This window comes from Dendrobates tinctorius, unplaced genomic scaffold, assembly GCF_039654945.1.
Source record: "Dendrobates tinctorius isolate UK_male_01 unplaced genomic scaffold, ASM3965494v1 ptg000098l, whole genome shotgun sequence".
Taxonomy (NCBI): domain Eukaryota; kingdom Metazoa; phylum Chordata; class Amphibia; order Anura; family Dendrobatidae; genus Dendrobates; species Dendrobates tinctorius.
This window is the reverse complement of record NW_027361766.1, coordinates 5,407,872-5,429,152: the sequence shown is the minus strand read 5'-3', so window position 1 is coordinate 5,429,152 and position 21,281 is coordinate 5,407,872.

Below are 21,281 nucleotides of genomic sequence, written 5' to 3'. Positions count from 1 at the left end.
CCCTCTGACTGAACAGTGAAAACAAAGGGAAGAAAAAAGACCATGCAAAACACTGTTATGCACATGAATCAATACATGAAAAATCAGTATATGAATAATGCTTTTTGTTATGAATGGGTCACCGAGGAGGAGAGCAGGCCCAGGCTAAGCCACAGAAAACCAGAGAGGTTGGTAATTAAGCGAATTGCAGACCCCTGATCCTATCCACACAACTAGCAGTAGCCGTGGAGCGTACCTACGATGATCCTAGACGCCTCGGCACAGCCACAGAGCTAACTAAGCCTAAAGCAAGAAAGGGGAAATCTAAACTGCCCCAGAGCAGACCCCAAAGGAATAGATAGCCCCCAAACATATATTGTCGGTGAGACAAGATGAAAACACAAACGCAGGCAGGAAAATAGACTGAGCAAATGATGGGGCCCACACTGACTAGACAGGACAGGAAAGGAAAGACACTGAAATCATGCAAAAAACCCTGCAAAAAGTCCAACACGTCTGATGCACAAAATCACTGAAGTCACACGACTTCGCCCCCACTATATCAGCTCTCTGGTATATTCTGAAAGCAAAGCAAAAAGAGACCAATCTAACAGGGGACAAAACAAACTGGCAAAGCAGTAACATATGGGCGGAGATTCAGCACAGCCCCAGCCAGAGCTGGCTGACCCGCACAAATCAGAGATAGACAAAACCAGATCAAATGCAAACAGAATAGCAAATGAACCACTTAGCTGAACATGCAGGGACAGAGCTGGAGACATCAGACCTCAGGAGGCACAGGAAGAAAATCACCAGCAGGGATAGAGGGAGTCGGCTGTCTTAAATCTCAATCTAAAACCCCAGATCTCCAATCGTCATCCTCATTATCAGGTGGCAAGCCTCTGTCAATCAGCTCCATTACCTCCAGTAACCACCAGAGGGAGCCCAGAAAGAGAACTCGCAACCCCTCTGTCAATCTGACCAGCTCCACTACCTTCACTAATAACCAGAGGGAGGCCAGAAAGCGAATTCACAACAGCTTTTATTGAGAAAAACAAACCACACAATTAAAAACAATTAAAACAAGACCACTAATGTCACAACATCACACCCCTGAACCCAAATGTAACATACAACCATGAATGTAATCATAGTCCCCCTATATGTATATGCCAAAACCACTGCAGAAATAGAAGCCTGTCAAGATGTACTGTGGGAAAATGGATAAAAAATCCTGAATGGAAAACCCATAGGTGGACTAAAACATATCCACTAAAAAGGCACACCACAACAAACAGGGAAATACGAACACCAGGACCAGTGAAATATGGTGATCAGTAATCCATACTCACTACACATTCAAAGTGATGAGACATGTCCTGGGTGCCTGCATAACCCATAACAATGGGAAGAAAACTGTCACCAACCATATATCTGTTGAGGATATTGATGGCAGTTGAAAAAAAAATGTGCATGTGGAAAGCCAGAATAGGCTAAAAAGGCAGGGAGGACATGGATCAGGGGTGTGGGAAGAGACCACACGTGTATTGCTTGCTTATAGCAGCTTCGTCAGGGGAAGTGTGTTCACATCCTATAAGCAAGCGATACGCATGGGTTATGCAGGCACCCAGGACATGTCTCATCACTTTGGATGTGTAGTGAGTATGGATTACTGATCACCATATTTCACTGGCCCTGGTGTTCGTATTTCCCTGTTCAGTGTACAGTTTTTGTTAATGACAGGTCTGTTACCCTTTCTTCCAGTTCAGAGCAGTCCTTCAGGACCTGGTAAATTTTGTTATCTTTAAAATCCTGGAGGTCAATGAGGTACTGTTTTGTTTATATTTCTCTCTTTCTGATTGTATTGAAATCTTTCATCTGAGTTCTTTAATTGACTTTCTTTTGTACTGAAGTCACTCGCTACTTAAAATTATTGTGACTTCTATTTGTTCTTTCAGTTTTTCATTAAGTTATTAAAAATTAAATTTCTCCTCATTACCTAAAATTTGCATAAATCTCATGGAATTGTTTGTTGCTTCCTTTTTCCAGTTACACATAAGTTGAGGGTTTCTACAGCGTAGAGCTGGTAAGAGAGTAATACATAGACCTCTAGGGACAACCATATTTTTCGCACCATAAGATGCACTTTTTTCCCAAAAAATTTGGGAGGAAAATGGGGGATGCGTGTTATGGTGCGAACGCAGGCTTACCGGGGGGTGGGGAAGCAGAACCGGTGGTGGCAGAGATGTGGAGATGCTGTGGCGGTGAGTGGTGTGTAGTGCACCTGAGCAGGGTCCCTTCCTCAGGAGTCCGGTGTCATGGTTAGGACATGGTTAATGTCCTGTTCTCACAGGGTTAACTTTTGCCAGCCTCTCTTTTGATCTGGGAGGGGTATTTATGCTCACTCCAGACTAGGATTCCCTGTCAGCTATACTGTTATTCTGGCTGTGTGCCTGACCCCCATGGTGTGCGTGGATACTGCATTGCTTGTTTGATTCCTGTATATGACCCGATCTGTCCCCTCACTCAGTTATCTGTCTCACGTTTTGGTATTATTGTCTTCTCAGGTTCTGACCTCCTGGCTTAGCTATTGTTACTCCATTACAGTTTGTCCCTATTGTACCGTTCATTGCCCGTTCTGGTTTTCTGATCTATTGCTACGTTCTGACTATTCGCTCTATCTAACCCTTTGGTACTGTCCTGCTATCTCGTGCTTTGACCCGACTTGATCTGTTTTATGTCTCTGTGTATGCCCCTTGGTAACTTGTCTTGTAGTTACTTTTCTAGGAGTTTCCCTGTAGCTCCTAGCTCTGTAGAGCTTAGGTCACGCCCCCAGCAGTCATGTGCTTCAGGTCCTGATAGTCTGAAGCATGCATCGTCACCGCTGCTGCCCTGCTCCACAGGTATCTTTGAGCACTGTTTTTGTAATCAGGACACGCGCACTGGCTCAGTGAACAAGTGCAGTGCGGTGTTCCTGACATTATAGCTGACCATTTCAGTTTTTTTTTCCTCTGAAGGAAAAAAGAAAAGTGTGTTATCCTCATGGATCTGGGTCTCCCACCCAGGGCTGGTGGGGTACTCGGTACCGGGCCCACGGATCTCCAGGAGGGGGTCGTTGTCACGGCAGCTATGACCCGGTCCGTGGCCCTGGGCGCCCATTGTAAATAGCGGAAATGTTCATTGAATGTGTGGGCAATGGTTGAAATTTGGTATAGGAATGATTCGTGATGCCACCTGTGGTGTTCGGCAAGGAAGATGTTAAGCCGACGCTGCAGACAGATCCTCTGGGACAGATGGTGTGGTGCAGCAATGATGTTGTGGCCCTCCACAGGTAGGGCAGTAGTCCCAGGGCAGTGTAGGTGAGGAGATAGAAAGGAGACGTAGTTGGTGCAGTGTCAGGCACAGTGATGTAGCAGTGCTGAGTGTGTTGGCGCAGGAATAAGTGGAGGACACCAGGGCATGTAGTTCCAAAGCTTTACTCACAGTCTGTTGTGCATACAGGTGCCCGCATCCGTGCCGTGTCCTCTGGGTCAGGAGCTCAGCCAACCTCCAGGCAAGATGAAGTACTCCCTTCCCACACTCCGCCAACATGTGCCTTTTCTGAACGTCTTCCTTTTTGCTCCTATAGTGAAGTACTCTCAGTACTGAGTTACACTAGAGTTCCTCCTGTCAGATGTTCCTATGAACTCTACTTGTACGGCAGACAGCTGTAGCCTGTTTCGGGGACTCCTTGCTATTAAGTCCCGGCTCACTCATGTTGCTGTTGTGCACCCAAGTCTTGTGTGGGAATAAAGTGGTGACAACTTCTATTCCTCCGGTGTCTGCTGCAGGACCATTAGTATCCATACAACCTCGGGGACCGGACCCCGGCCTTGCACTGTGAACTTGGGAAGGGTTCTGCTCTAACCCTAATTCTCAGTTCTCCTTACGTTCCGTTCAAATCTATCTTTCTTATAAAGAGTCTGGCTTTCCATCAATGTCTCTTTCCCGTGCCAGCAGACCCAGGTCACTAAGGTCTGCTGCAGCACTTCCCTCGTGCATCCCACTCTGGGGATCTTCTCTCTCCTTTTGACCCTGTCTGACTGACTAAATCCTAAACTCTTCCCAATCTTTTGGTGCAGACTAAGCTCCACCCACCTCCCAGCACTATTTGTGTTCCAAGCAGGGAGCCACCAAAGGGTGCTTTCCTACACTACTATGTTGTGTGGGATGCAGGTGTTGGAGTGTGGTCAGGTGTCTCCACCTTACCTGGATGATGGGGTACCACACCTCAGGAGGAGGTGCAGTACCTCTGTGGCGACTGAACCCTCAGGGGCGCCACAGATCCCATACAAGCTTTGGCTGATCAGGTCAAGCACCTGACCCAAATGTTCCACAAACTTAATGTGGAACAGCGCACGATGGCTCATACCCAGCAACAGTTGGTGGTTACTATGCAGGGGGCTGTCGCTGCAGGGGCTCCTAGTGCTGGGGATAGAGATGTGTCATTGGCATCCCCCGAATCTCTGGTCAAATTGCCAGACCCTTTCTCAGGGGATAAAAGGGAGTTCAGGTCGTTCAGAGAAGGATGCAAGCTTTTTTTTTCTCTGAGGCCCTGCTCCTCCGGGGATATATTCCAGAGGGTGGGGATTGTCATTTCCCTACTTCAGGGGGCTCAACAGGCATGGGCTTTCCCTCTCTCTTCCTCTGCTCCTGAACGTATGTCTGTGAATTTGTTCTTTGAGGCTCTGGGGCACATTTATGATGAGCCTGATAGAGTGCGTCTGGCAGAGGATATGGTGATGTGTGACGCAGGGGAGGAACTCTGCTGAATGGTTCTGCTCAGAGTTTAGACGTTGGACCGCCAAAGTATCCTGGAATGACGCCGCCCTGAGGGGGTTGTTCCGCAGGGGCCTGTCTGAGGTCGATGCTTCGGAGGTGGGGGTGGGGGAAGTATTGTCACAGGGCCCCTATACCCTGACTAACCTCAAACCCTGTGCCTTTTTCTCTAAGAAGTTCTCTTCGGCCGAGAGAAACTATAATGTCGGTAACAGGGAATTGTTAGCGGTTAAATTGGCCTTCGAAGAATGGAGGCATTTTTTGGAGGGGGCCGCTCATCCCATTACAGTCATCTCTGATCATAAAAACTTGGCCTATATCGAGTCTGCTAAGAGATTGACCCCCAGACAGGCTCGGTGGGCACTTTTTTTTTCTCGATTTCATTTTACCATCACGTTTCGACCAGGGTCTAAAAATGTAAAGGCGGATGCCTTATCCCGAAGTTTTGATTCTGTGTCCCCTCCAGAACATCCATTCTTCAACCGGGAGTGGTTGTAGCCGAAATCTCCTCTGAGTTACAGAGAGAGATTCTGGAAGCACAAGCACAAGCTCCCAGGAATAAACCCCCAGGTAAAATGTTTGTACCCGAACAATTCCGTCTCACACTCCTTCAAGAATTTCATGATTCTGTGTTAAGTGCACACCCTGGTATTGCAGCTACCCAGGGGCAGTAGCTAAGGGTTTTTGGTGGCCCTCTATGGGTACTGATACAAAAAGGTTTGCAAATACTTGTGGGGTGTGCTCGCGCTCTAAAAGCTCTCAGGTCCGGCTGGCCGGGGAATTGGTGCCTTTGCCAATTCCGGATCAACCATGGACACACCTGTCCATGGACTTTATCACTAATCTTCCATCTTCCAAGGGCAACTCAATGGTATGGGTAGTGGTTGATAGATTTTCTAAGCAAGCCCACTTTGTGCCATTGCCTGCGTTACCATCTGCTGAAACCTTGGCCCGCTTGTTTATACAGCACATTGTTCGATTACATGGAGTGCCCGTGAACGTGGTGTTGGACAGGGGTGTTCAATTTGTGGCCAGGTTTTGGAGAGCGTTTTGTATGAAGTTGGGGGTCACGTTGTCATTCTCCTCTGCCTATCACCCGGAATCCAATGGACAGACTGAACGCACCAACCAGTCGTTGGAGCAGATTCTGAGATGCCTGGCCTCCTCCAGACAGGAAGACTGGTGTGAGGTATTGCCCATGGCAGAATTTGCATTCAACTGTCGTATTAATCAGTCTACCGGAAAGTCTCCCTTTCAGGTCAATTATGGGTTTGTTCCGCAGTTTGGGAAATTTTCCCGTGTGGATTCGGATTGCCCTGGTGCCGAGGGGATGGTACAACAGTTAAAACCCTCTGAAGGGAGGTGCAGGGGAACATCTCCAAATCTCCAAAGCCCAGAAGAAGTATAACATTTTGCGGACAGGAGGAGGGGGTTGGGTCCTGCGTTAACAGTGGGGGAAAATGTCTGGTTGTCCACCCGTAACATCAAACTTAAAATACCCTCTATGAAGTTGGGCCCAAAATGTATTGGCCCATACAAGATTGTAGAGGTGATCAACCCGGTGGCATACAGATTACAGTTGCCCACCTCCTTCAAAATATCTAACGCCTTCCACAGTTCCCTATTAAAACCTGTGGGGACAGTTAGAGAAGATCTCTCATCTGTGGCTCCACCAGTGTGGGTAAAGGGTCAACTGGAGTACGAGGTAGGGCACATCATTGATTCCCGGTGGGTGCGCCGGAGACTTCAGTACCTTATTCATTGGAAGGGATATTCCGTTGAGGATCGGTCATGGGTTCCAGCCAGTTCAGTGCACACTGAGCGACTGGTGCGGGCTTTTCATGGAAGATACCCTGAGAAACCTGGGGGTCCAGTCGCCCCCCATTAAGAGGGGGGTACTGTCATGGTTAGGACATGGTTAATGTCCTGTTCTCACAGGGTTAACTTTTGCCGGCCTCTCTTTGGATCTGGGAGGGGTATTTATACTCACTCCAGACTAGGATTCCCTGTCAGCTACACTGTTATTCTGGCTGTGTGTCTGACCCCCCTTGTGTGCGTGGATACTGCATTGCTTGTTTGATTCCCGTGTATGACTCGGTCTGTCCCCTCACTCAGTTCTCTGTCTCACGTTTTGGTATTATTGTCTTCTCTGGTTCTGACCTCCTGGCTTGGCTATTGTTACTCCGTTACAGTTTGTCCCTAATGTACTGTCCATTGCCCATTTTGGTTTTCTGATCTATTGCTACGTCCTGACTATTCGCTCTGTCTAACCCTTTGGTACTGTCCTGCTATCTCATGCTTTGACCCGGCTTGATCTGTTTTACGTCTCTGTCTATGCCCCTTGGTAGCTTGTCTCGTAGTTATTTCTCTAGGAGTTTCCCTTCAGCTCCTAGCTCTGTGGAGCTTAGGTCATGCCCCCAGCAGTCACGTGCTTCAGGTCCTGATAGTCTGAAGCACGCATCGTCACTGCTGCTGCCCTGCTCCACAGGTATCTTTGAGCACTGCTTTTGTACTCAGGACACGCGCACTGGCTCAGTGAGCAAGTGCAGTGTTCCTGACATTCAGCAGCAGAAATGTGTCTACGCTGCTGTCCGCTGTCCACGCCACTGTTCAGTGTCCACAGCGAGCGCATCACTAGATCCCTGCGTCCTTCTTCCTGAAGCCGTGGGCTGCTGGAGGATTCAGGATAATGGCTGCCGAAGGCCGCGCATTCGCAGATTGAAATCTCTGTCGCCATTGGCTTCAGGAAAATGGCCGCTGAGATCTCAATCTGCGCACGCATGGCCTCCAGCGGCCTTTTTCCTGAATCCTCCAGCGGCCCACGGCTTCAGGAAGATGGCCGCAGGGAAACTGGTGATGCGCTCGCCATGACACCGGACAGCAGCGTGGACACCAGACAGCAGCATGGACACCAGACAGCAGCGTGGACACCAGACAGCAGCGTGGACACATTCCTGCCACCGGTATCCTGAAGAAGGGACCCTGATCTGATGCTCTGCCTCACCGCTGACACCGGACCCGTAGCATCTCACCCCGGGACTGCAGTATTGCCCCACTTCTGCTACCGCTGGCTTCCTGAGGAAGGGACCATGTTTCCTGTGACCCCACTGTACCACGACCGGCCCTCAGGTAATATACCTTAAATTTGGACAATAAGATGGACCGCCATCTCATAAAAATCTTTTTTTCTGCTATTTTTCACCCCAAAATTTGGGGTGCATCTTATGAGTCCGGTGTGTCTTATTGTCCAAAAAATACAGTATACTATTTTTAATGTAGTTGTCAAGACTCTGGAGTTTCCACCAAGAAGCAATTTGCTCCTTATATATTTTATTTAGATATTTTAATGCCTCCACCAGTCAATGCCCATAACAGATACCCTATCCCTCTACCCCCTGTATCTTTGCCCCTTTTTCCCCCTCCCTCCTCCTTCAATATTCTATTCAGGGTTTCAGTAATTAATACATATATATAAGAAGTTCTTTATCTGGATCCCTGTTTCCTTGAAGCCCCAATTTATTAAACAGATTGTACAGATGGTCTACTATGACTTTATATATTTAATTCTAGGTGATGGCTGTTGCTACACCTGGTAAATCCCCTTTTTCCAAATTTGGTTTACATGCCCATAGTTGGGATCTAATCTGTGAAATTAATGGGTTAATGAGAATTATTTCTCTGGACTACTGGCCTTACCCAACTTCCAATAACATGTTGTAACTGAAGTCCCCTAATGTTTGGGTATATTTTGCTATTGTGAGAATACCCTATTTTTGAATATCCAGCAGACAGGAATTAATCTCATTTAAGGATCTAACTAATTTTCGCTTCCCTTTTCAATACAGTTTGATATGACCGGAGGTAGTGTCTTATATTGGCACCATTAAAGGGATGTGGTACAGGAAGAGATGTGACTTTTGGGTTGGACTGTGATCACAATGCGGTCCAACAAACACAAGTAACATCAGATGCCGGAGCTAGTGAGGGTGAATGTGCCTTTATTTAAAGGGGCATGGCATTGGGGAACTCTATGGACAATAAATCATTCAGATGTGTTGTGAGTGACATGATTGGTCAAACGGAAACTGACGAAGGATGCTGGATGCACTACAATATGATCACTAAAATTTACAAGGTGCCACCAAATGCATGGAAACAAACCTGGGGAACCATATGCAAAAAAGACCATGACATATAATCAGTGCACACTTGAATATCCATAAGCGTATAATTTTATTAACATCACAAAAAACACTCAAGGGTTAAAAACAATTAAAACCAACAATCCGTGCCCTTGTCCACTAGGGGACAGCCGTGAACTATACTCTATGTGCAAACAATACATGTATACACATGCATAATCTGATGAACACCTCTCAATTAAAGAATACCATACACTTAACTTCTATGTGCAAACTATACATATGTAGACATACATAATCTAATGAACACCTCTCAATAGAAAAAATACCATATTGCTATACATGAATACAGACAGATGACTGTCGAGGGCGTCCCCAGAGACAGCAACACATCAATTAAAGAGGGAGTAATGTTTATAAGAGCACTAACTGGTCCCCTACGCTAAAGCCCCCATCACACACAGCGATCTCGCTAGCGAGATCGCTGCTGAGTCACAAGATTTGTGACGCAACAGCAATCTCACCAGCGAAATCGCTGTGTGACAGCTATCAGCGACCCACCCCCCTGCCGGGTATCGCTGATCGCTGTTTAAATATCTGGACATTTTTGGGGTCGCTGGTCTCCCACTGGTCAGCATGTATCGCTGCGTGTGACAGGCGGGAGACCAGCGACCAGCGAGCAGGAACTGGTAACTAAGGTACACATCGGGTTTCTAAGGGGGCGCGTTGCTCTTAGAAACCCGATGTTGACCTTAGTTACCAGCGCGCTGATGCAGGAAGCTGGTGACCAAGGTACACATCGGGTTTCTAAGTGCTGCGCTTGTTACCCGCGTGTCACTGGTGCTGATCGCTGGTGAAGCTGCCTGTTTGACAGCTCACCAGCGATCACATAGCAACTCACCAGGGATCCTGACAAGGTGATATCGTTGTCGGGATCGCTGGTGAGTCCGCTATGTGTGACGGGGCCCTAATTCTCACTAGCAGACAGAAAACGGCTAAAAAAGCCAGAAAATATGTAGAAGGTATAGAATGTAGCTGTATGCAGGAGAATCCCCCCAGAAAATGTCCCAAGTGGGACAAGAAGATAGCAGCACAAGGATACGATTAACCCTGTGCAGCCAAGGCCAAAAATAATGGAGGAAAAACTCACATATGAGTAAAGAGTCCTGAATGGGATTACCAAAGTGAAGTTATCTCATGGAAGTACCGCTCGGTGGGGGGATGGGAAGTGGAGGAACAGGGCACAGGAGAGCCCCACGCGTATCGCTGCCGCACTGCAGCTTTGTCAGGGGAAGTAAGGATGTGTGCATATTGTGATCTATAAATGGTAGTTCAGTCTGACCAGATATGACTCACCAGCATGTGGATCCTGCTATGGGAGGCGGCCTCTTTCCTGACAGCATTGTGCTGCTGGGGCACACTGAGTGGTTTAATCAGTGCAGCACCTGCCCAGTATCAGAATGCAGTTTGTTCCCCTAATATCACCTCTGTTAAGGATGGTCAAAACATCTATGCAGAATTTTGCAGCATACTTAGTTTTGTATTTGTTGTTTTTTATTTTTTTATTCTCTAAATCTACTGCTACTCTTATAAATGGGCTATCTCTTTCCCTTCCCTGTGCGGCTGCACATCACACATGCGCCTTTCCTCATGTGTCCAGCTGGACACAACCTGTCTTGTCAGCACGTTAATAATAATACTGTATAAAAAACAACAAATGCAAAACTAAGTCTGCTGCAAAATTCTGCATAGATGGCTGAATCTGCCCTCTATGTGTTTTGACCATCCTTAGCAAAGGTGATATTAGGGGAACAAACTCTGCATTCTGATACTGGACAGGTGGATGTGCAGTAGTTATCTGCAGCTCTCATGCCCAAGATTCCCAGCCCCGCAGTGTAAATAAATCATAAATGACTGCGGAGCAGGATCTGTGGCCGTGCGATATGAAGGCCAGGATGTGATCTGAGAGCACGGGCACGTCGGGCAGCGCTAACTGCACATGCCCAAGAAATTATAGTACAGCGCAGGCACCAGCATTTCAAAAGAAAACTGAGGAGGTGGCGCCAAATACGAAATGACTGATGGATGTGAGACATCTGTCAGAGGGGGAAAGACTTGCCCCCCTGTCAAAATTCAGGTATTTTTGAACAATTTTATAAATGATTATTTCTGCGGTGGAACGGAAGCTAAGTAACAGAGCCACCTTGACAGAATGCAGCATTAGTGCTTGACAAGGTGGCTATTTTACTTAAAAATGCCTGGCGGGGGTGACAGGTTCCATTTAATTGTTTTTAACCCTTGAGTGTTTTTTGTGATGTTAACAAAATTATATGCTTATGGATATTCAAGTGTGCACTGATTATATGTCATGGTCTTTTTTGCATATGATTGGTGTTAAATATTATTAGTTATGGATTTATATATATATATATTAGCTATTTTTGTAAGCTTGGCTCATGGTAGAGGACAACTCCATTTATAGAGACCACGTGCTTTAAGAGACGTATATAATTCATGGCTCACTGTAGAGGGGGCACTCCTTCCCTATCACCATGAAACATATTCGAGGAGTCATCCTTGCTCGGACACGACATTGAATGGACACCTGGTATGTAGCTTGATATATGTAACTTTACTACGTAAGAAGCTCTTAACAGAGACAGATGCCATTTGCCATGTGGGATCCCAGAGAAAGAAGGTTACAAACTTTGCTATGAACAAATGGACACTCTCTTTATAATCATGCACATATTTTTATGTTTTTCTGTAATAATCTTTTCTTTGATGGAAGAAACCAAATAAACCACTACATTTTTATGTGGTAACTAGTCCTAAGTATTTTACAAGAATACGCATTATTTTACATTGGAGAGGCAGCCAGATCTGAATTTTTGTACTTTTTTGCGGATTTCCCTCAACTTGCCCAAAAGGGGATTGAACTTTGCTAACGTCAGTCATATGTGCAAGTTATCAGGAACTCCACTACTCACAAGAATCAGACAGAACCTAGAAGTGAGGACTAAGAATTGCCAGATGGATTGAGAAGTACTATAAGTGCCAGACGTGCTGAAGCCAGACGTGTGAAGACAAGTGCCCAGCGTTACCAATCAAAGGAACAAGCTGAGACATTTCAAGGTAAGAAATGGATGTCATTACTTGTTTTTCTAAGCAGAATAAACTGAAATTTAAGTCTGTAGATGAGTCTAATTTAGACGTATTATGCCTCAGCTTATATGCAGAATGTGAAGTGGAAAATCTGAAGTTAGATTCTAAGTTTTTCAATAGAGAAAGAGAGAGATTAATAAATATTTTACAAATGGTAGATATATTTCATAGATCTGTGTCAGAGAAATCCAAAAATGATTGCTGTGTGAAGGAAAATAGTGATGTTCCCGAGATTGGCTGTAAAGTTAGAGAGATTGAACAAGACTGTAATCAAGTGTCTGTAGCGGCCATTGAAGGTGACCTTGCAGACGTGAAACAAGATGGAGAAGTAGGAGGAGACTTCAGATCTGACGTAGAGGACGTACAAGGGAAAGACGTACCACTAAAAATAGACGACTCACAGGCCCAACTCCGAAGTAAAGTAAGGAAAAATTTGCTAAAAATAAGCAAAATCATTCCTGCATATGATAACAAAATCCATGTTTGTAGAAACTCTGAGGTTTTTGAAAGCTGTGTTGACAAATTTGATTTATCTAACGAGGAGAAGAATCAGTTGTTCAAAATGTGGATCCCTGTAAACTTTGCTAGGAGATTATCTTTAAAGATATCTGGTGAAACACATGAGAACTTAAATGATAAAGACAGATTAAAAATTCTGATTTTTTGTGCATGAAATGAAAATTATCCAGATATTGATATTCTTCAAAAATTAAGGATTGGTCAGAAGGAATGCAACTTTACATTCATGTCCATATATGAACGCCTGTATAGAATGCTGAGTGAGAATGTCAAAACACAGTCCCTCATAAAGACTTTTGTAACCAAATTTTTGTTTTTAAATCCTGCATCTCGTGTTATTGCGTCACAAAAAGATTCTTTATTTGAATGTGCGCAATCCCTTGATTTTGCCAGGAAACACTAGAATCGTGAAAGGAAAGTAAATCATGCTAATTTTGTGAAGACAGGCAGAGTAAAATCTTATCAGAAGCCTGTATTAGCAAAGCCTTCTAAAATGAGTTTTCCCCGAAATCAAATCTATGAAAAACGAAGAAAATCACATATTTGTTATAAGCCCTATGAAATTCAAAGTTCTGATCTTCTCTCTGTAAAAAAGATGGCCGAATTTGACAGACAGAAGCAGGTGGTGAGTGACAGCATTGACTTTGAGCTGAAGGGTCCATCGGAGCAGCTCAGAAAATCCGTTAACTTCAAAGTAGCAAGAATATTTAAAGACATTTTTTACAGGGAAAGAGTGGGTTTAGGAATTGGCTAAAAATGTAATTAAATGTTGTGTAACAGTGTTATACAATTAGTCAGTTATATGTAATTATTTTATAGAATATGATTCTGTTGTTCTATAGTTTTGTAGATATACATATTCATACAGTATATATAGAGTGTTTGTAGAAGTAGAGATTGTAGAACTGTATTTTTTAGTGAAAATTAAAATCTACTCCAGTAATAAAATTTAGAATTATGAATATGATATTAACCTTATCTTTTATTTTTCCTTAGAATTTTCATTTCAAAGCAGGACTTAATCGGGAAAAATTCTCTTACAAGGAATTATGCCTTTATTTACACAGGAAGTTACAATAATTGCATGATTTTATATATCTAACCCTTAAAAGAAAATAGCTAATTGCATTTTAAATGTGTTCTGTGTGGATGCCTTTATTGCATGGCATGACATGACAACCACAGCATGTGAAATTTGAACTTTGTTCTAATAATAAGTATACCAGTATACTATGTCCCTGTTCTTTAGGGAAAATAATTTTTAAGGGAGTCTTAGCTTTTGCTAACCAATGGAATTTTTTTCCAGGCCTAAAGTTTCAAGTATAGCTATACATATATTTTTTTTTATGCTATGTGTATTTGGGGAATATTCAAAGAAATATTAAGACACTAAATGTAATAGTTTACAATGCATTGATAATTAGGATAATTTGGGTTAAAATATGTGTATTCATCTCACCTTGGTATGTGGGGTAATTTGGTTTAAACTTATATGTGACACAGTCTGAGTGACAGTGACTGAGTGTATGAGCAGCTGCTTAGGAGTAATGTGATACGTTTGTTGTATGTGAGGCCTCAGGATTCTGAATGCAAGAGAGGAAAAAAAAACCCAAAAGCCTTTATTTTTAGGAGAAATATGCAGATCAGCTAAATTATTAGAATATTAGGATATATAATGAAAAATCTACACAACATATATTTCTATATTTCTATAGTAATTATTATTTCTTGATTTAGTTAATTGTGATAAGTGCAAAGTGCAATCGCACATCAAAATGGTTTATGAAGAAAATCTACATTTAAATTAATTTTCCAAAGGATAATTTTATGATATTCAAATTAATTTTAATGGTTACACATCTTCAGATAAATAATGGTATAAGCAAGTATAAATTCACATAATTTATAAATTAATTATTTTTCATTTTGGTTTTGATAAATGAATTATTTCATAAAACAATATTTTTTGGTATTAAGGGGGAAATATGTTTTTGAACCTGACTACATCATCACATTTGATTAATACCTCTTCTTCACACATTTTAATAAAAAATAAATATTAATAAGGTACAATGGTATAAGTATTGGGTATAATAACATTAAATATTATAAAGAGTCATTTCTTTACACTAAGAGGAGTATTAAATGCAAAGTTGCATAATTTGAATATTTTGGTAACACAAGTTTATGACAATTATGAAATAATCCAGATCATGGAAATATTAAGGGTATATGTTACTGAGGACATAACTACTCTGCATTTGGTATATGTGCAATAATTCTTTCATTCATCCATTCATTCATTCACTCACTCATATATTCTTATTTTGGTTCATGGCTATACATTCCTACATATTATTAGTATAATAAATATATTCCTTATTAATAAAGATGAAAACACTGGTTACATAAAACACATTGACACCTATGGGTTGAAAAAGGTAATGACACCTATGACATAAAAAAAAATGTTCTATCACATGAAGAATATGGATAATAATGTATTATCACTTATTATTGTTTTATTATTTCAAACATTGAAATCCATATATGGTACAAATTCTGATAATAATTATATGGATATTACTGATTGCTATGGTACGCTGTGATATTATAGGTTAGGAAATTACCAGATTTGGTATAGAATAGGGAATGAAGCCTTCAAGCAAGATACTGAAATTACGTTAATAAAGACTTTTTATATTTCTAAATTGATTCTTATCAGTTGCAAGAAGAAGAATGCCGCTATCCAGAAGTCCCAGAAGGTAACAAAGCTATGATTACTGAGTAAGACTGTGTTACTTACAAATGCAGAATTCACCACTGTCAATTACAAGTGCAGTATCCACCACTGACAACCACAATTAAAGTGTCTAACCTGACAACCAGAGGACGATGATCCTATGATGCTGAGATGAACTGTGTTATCACGTTCTTATCAAGTTCCAGAGGTTTCCAATCACCTGTAAAGCTGGTGAACAATGAAGGTAAAGGTACCGTCACACCTAGTGACGCTATAATGATCCCGACAGCGATACGACACAATAGGGATCGTTGCTGCATCGCTATGTGGTCGCTATTGAGATGTCAGACAGTCCAATCTACCCAACGACGGAGCAACGATCTAGCGTGTCATAGCGACCTTTGTAACGATGTTGGTGGTCGTTGGGACTCTGTCACATTACATGTTCCATTGACGATTCACATCTCGACGAGGGATGTACTGTGTGACGCTATATTTACACAGGCGTGGATTGCGCTCCCTTTCTCACCGCCCCCTCAGCTGTGAATGGTGGACGCTACCACGTCCTGATTGGCCTTGCATTTAAAAGAAGGTGACGTACTAGTGCTTCATTTCATTGTTCACGGTTTTTTTTGGATTAGCAGAAGTGTTCTATTTGCGTTCAGCGCCTGGCCTAATAGCGTTCACCGGCTGTCCAAATAGCGTTCACGGGCTGTGATTCCAGATAGATACCAGACGCCCACTCAGTGTTGACGGTATGTATCTTTGGGGTATATTTTGCTGTACTTGAGGGTGGGCTATTGTTTAATCGCCTATTGTATGAAAGCCATTTTAGTTGGTGGGTTCATATCTGGCTCGCCCATATGCAATGGAATGCGCTCCCTTTCTCACCGCCCCCTCAGCTGTGAATGGTGGACGCTACCGCGTCCTGATTGGCCGTGCATTTAAAAGAAGGTGACGTACTAGTGCTTCATTTCATTGTTCACGGTTTTTTTTGGATTAGCAGAAGTGTTCTATTTGCGTTCAGCGCCTGGCCTAATAGCGTTCACCGGCTGTCCAAATAGCGTTCACGGGCTGTGATTCCAGATAGATACCAGACGCCCACTCAGTGTTGACGGTATGTATCTTTGGGGTATATTTTGCTGTACTTGAGGGTGGGCTATTGTTTAATCGCCTATTGTATGAAAGCCATTTTAGTTGGTGGGTTCATATCTGGCTCGCCCATATGCAATGGAATGCGCTCCCTTTCTCACCGGCCCCTCAGCTGTGAATGGTGGACGCTACCGCGTCCTGATTGGCCGTGCATTTAAAAGAAGGTGACGTACTAGCGCTTCATTTCATTGTTCACGTTTTCTTTTGGTTAGCAGAAGTGTTCTATTTGCGTTCAGCGCCTGGCCTAATAGCGTTCACCGGCTGTCCAAATAGCGTTCACGGGCTGTGATTCCAGATAGATACCAGACGCCCACTCAGTGTTGACGGTATGTATCTTTGGGGTATATTTTGCTGTACTTGAGGGTGGGCTTTTGTTTAATCGCCTATCGTATAAAAGCCGTTTTAGTTGGTGGGTTCATATCTGGCTCGCCCATATGCAATGGAATGATCAGCAATCAGTGTAAAAGCACGTATATTGCCATGCCTGGTAATACGATGGTATAGAACTGCATTTGTTGTTAAAGCCACACCTGGGTAATAGGGTGTTATGCAAGGTTACACGTAGCTTGTTGTAACTTCTTTACTGTGTAAATAGTAAACATATTTCAACTTTATTTAATTATATAGTCGCTGAAAACTCCCTCCCTGAACTCGCACACACCCGCACACTACCAGCACAGACACACGGACCCCAATATAGTCGCTGAAAACTCCCTCCCAGAACTTGCACACACCCGCTCACTACCAGCACAGACACACGGACCCCAATATAGTCGCTGAAAACTCCCTCACAGAACTCGCACACACCCGCACACTAATAGCACAGACACATGGACCCCAATATAGTCGCTGAAAACTCCCTCCCAGAACTCGCACACACCCGCACACTACCAGCACAGACACACGGACCCCAATATAGTCACTGAAAACTCCCTCCCAGAACTCGCACACACCCGCACACTACCAGCACAGACACAAAAACCCCTATATAGTCCCTGAATTTTTTTTTTTTCTTTTTTGCATCCAGATATCGCGAACCAAGTGGGAACAGAAGATGAAGAGCCAGAGCCACTGCCAGACACACTGGAAAACGGAGGAGAGGATGCACGAGGATCCGGTTGGAACATTAGCCCCTCATCCTCTGAAGAATCGGAGGCAGGGAGAAACCATAAGAGTTTATTAAAAAAATAAATTAACCGATAATTTGTATCATGTTTTGTATTGTAAAGTTAGAAAATTTCATACCATAGGAACCCCAACACCTGAAGAGCTCCTGCAGTCACTGAGGAGAGTGACAAAAGCAGTGGAGGACCACAAACAGCTGCTGTTAAGGGCGGCGGCGGCCCAAGCACGTGGCGCAAGACGATAATTTTTTTGTTGTTGTTTTTATGTAAGTTCTTGTTTCATTACAGTTGCCGAAAAGACGGCGATAAAAAAAAAAATTACAAACATCAACACTTGTTTGCGTTTTTTGTATAAAAAAAAACACTCGCTGTAATGCATGATAACGCTTTTCATTCCTATTGCGACACATTTTTGTTAATCAACGTCAAAGTAAAAAGAAGAATTCATTCCAATAAAGTAGAAACACAGGAAAAGTTTATTAAAACACAACAACCAATAAAGAATAACATTGCTTAGATTATATAAAAAATTTTTAAACAATTAAATAATTTTTACACAGATTATTGAACAAAAATTTAAAAAGTTACAATTCTTGACACTGATTTTCAGAATTTGAAAAAAACCATCTTGGCGGAGAAGCAAGTTGGGAGATAAAAGACTGCGAGTATTGAGGAAAATGGTGGTTGGGTGGGGTTTGCAGATGATTTAGCTGTGGCCCAATCCTCCGCACTGGTGTGCTCCGAAGTGGCTCTTGAACTTCTGGCCAAGAAGGCTCACGGGTGATCGATCTTTTTACGGTTGAGGTTTCATCCAATCGACCGGAATCAGCTTCACTCAATGTTTCAAATATCACCCGTTCAGCATGTTTACGCTGGTTAGCATCCAGCTTTCCCAGGCGATCAGCCATGAATTGGGCAAAGGTGTCCATGGCCGAGCTTGCCATTATATGCTTGGCCAAACACATAAGGTCTGGGGATGTGGGCAAAGTTTCCTTCCTCTTGGGAGTCTTTTGCCGTCGGCATTGGGGAGCAGGTTGTTGACTTGAGCCCTCCAATGCGTCATCCAAACTAAGATCACACTCCATTATGGTGTCACTCCCTTGCGTCGACGAATCTTGTTCACGCTGATGCTGTGGTAACAAAGAAAACAAAACATTAGATGTTTAACAAACACTGTCATATATGGAGCAAATTTCAATGACTTCTGGGCCATAGGGTAATGTTAACATTTTTTTCACTAAAAATACGGAATGTACATGCAATGAAATTATTCATCAAGGCTACTTTCACACATCAGGTTTTCGGCGTCAGGCGCGATCCGGCGTCGTGCCGGAACGTCGGATCCGGCAAATGTTTTGTAAAACCGGATGTGACGGATCCGGTTTTCTGCCGGATCCGTCTTTTTCTTGACAGACAAAACCGGATCCGTCTCATCCGGTTCATCCGTTTTTCTATCCGTTTTTCGACGGATTACGCCGGATCCGGTTTTTAAAATTGACCCTTGTGGCCTTCCGAACGGGATTGGCTACTGGAAAACTATATATAGCATGTTCCTACAGCCTTTCTTTGACAGGTTGTAGAGGAGAAAGTGCAGGTTGGAGAGAAGAGCAAGTTACTGGCGAAGATGGATGTTGTCATTGGAAATATTTTGAAGAATTTGGCGGATTTTATAGCGGAGGCGAATCGTTTGAGGGTGATTGTTCTGGAGAAGGAGAGAGCGAGACAGCAGCGCATCAGGCATTGTAGACGACGTTTGTGGATCCACCCCATCACAGCCAAGAGAATGACGCGTGGGGTCTATTCTACACTCTGCATGGACCTTCGACGAAACCCGGATAAATTTTTTGGATATGTTAGGATGAAAATGGAGAATTTTGATTACTTGGTGGAGCGCATTGCACACCTCATAAGAAAAGCGGACACCTATTGCCGTTTCTCTGTTTCACCCGCAGAGCGTCTGATGGTGACTTTAAGGTAAGCCACATTTATTGGATGTGATCGCATCAGAGCACACTTTCACTGCAATCTTGTTGGTGGTAGTTTGTATCTCCAAGTGTTATAGCTCAGTTTTGGTATGTAATGCTGTGATTTAAAACTAATTTATTGTTTTTTAATTCCCCACAGATTTCTTGCAACTGGAGAATCCCTTTCGTCACTGCATTTCCAGTACAGACTCGGGATTTCCACCATATCTGGAATTGTGAAGTACACATGCCGTGCACTGTGGGACTCCTTAGCTGAAGAGTTTTTACCAGAGCCCACAACAGAGAGGTGGATTGAAATTGCTGACAAGTTTCAACAGATATGTCAGTTTCCCAACTGCTTGGGCGCTGTGGACGGGAAACATATCCGCATTGTAAAGCCAGCTGGATCGGGATCGGAATATTTCAATTACAAGAAATATTTTTCAATTGTCCTCATGGCCATCGCTGACACGGAATACAAATTTATTGCGGTTGATATTGGGGCCTATGGCCGCTCCAATGACTCTCAAGTTTTCAAACTGTCTGCCATGGGGCGTAAACTATGTGGAAACACCTTCCAGTTCCCACCACCTAGACCGCTGCCGCAAACATCTGGTCCACCTATGCCATTTGTCTGTGTAGGGGATGAAGCCTTCCAGCTGTCAGAACACCTTTTGAAACCGTACTCTAGCAGAGGATTGACAAGACCAAAACGCATTTTTAATTACCGCCTCACAAGAGCAAGAAGAATGGTTGAATGTACCTTTGGTATTCTGACAGCCAAATGGCGGGTCCTATTGACTGCAATCAACCTCAAGACAGAAACTGTGGACGAGGTGATCAAAGCGTGCGTGGTACTCCACAATTTTGTTATCTGCAAGGAACCCATTTCCATTGAGGACACCTCTGAAGAAACCACCTTGCAAGATTACCATGACATTACCACTAGAAGTTCTGTGATGGTTTCAGTAATGAGGGACAATTTTGCACTATACTTTATGTCACCTCAAGGCAGAGTACACTGGCAGGATGACAGAGTGTGAAAGATTTGTGCCCTAACCAAACTTGTGTACCTTCTGTACCAACAGTATATACCTTTGCCAACCAAAGTTGGCTATCTTGTCATGGTCTCTATTTTAGCTTTAGGCCACAGGTGTGTACCTGGTTGTGTTTTATGCAAAGTATTTCACCTTTTAACAAAAGTTGTGTACATTGTTAGGAAATCACCAACAATAAACACAACTTTTTAGGTGAAATACTTTGCTTCAAACACAACCAGGAACACAACTGTGGCAAAAAGCTAAAATTTACCCACAGTTATATACCTAGTTTTGAATACCATTTCACCTTTTAAATACCCTGTATTTAACCTTTTTCGCCGCAGAAAGAAATGACAGACAACCAGTGTAAAATAATTTAACTTTTATTGAAAAATGTTTTTTTTAGTAAACTTTTTTAAAATTTTAATAAACTTGTTTAATAAAGCTTTTAAACCATAAAACTGGTCATTTTTATTTAAATACACACATTATAAATCTGTGTAGTGTGTGGTGGAAATACTGCTGGAGGGGCTGCGGGACACTTCGACAATGGGAGTGTGGAGAGAGGACTGGGATCGTGGTGGGGAAGGAACAGTTAGAGGTGAAGGTGTGGAAAAAACTACAGAATGGGTGGA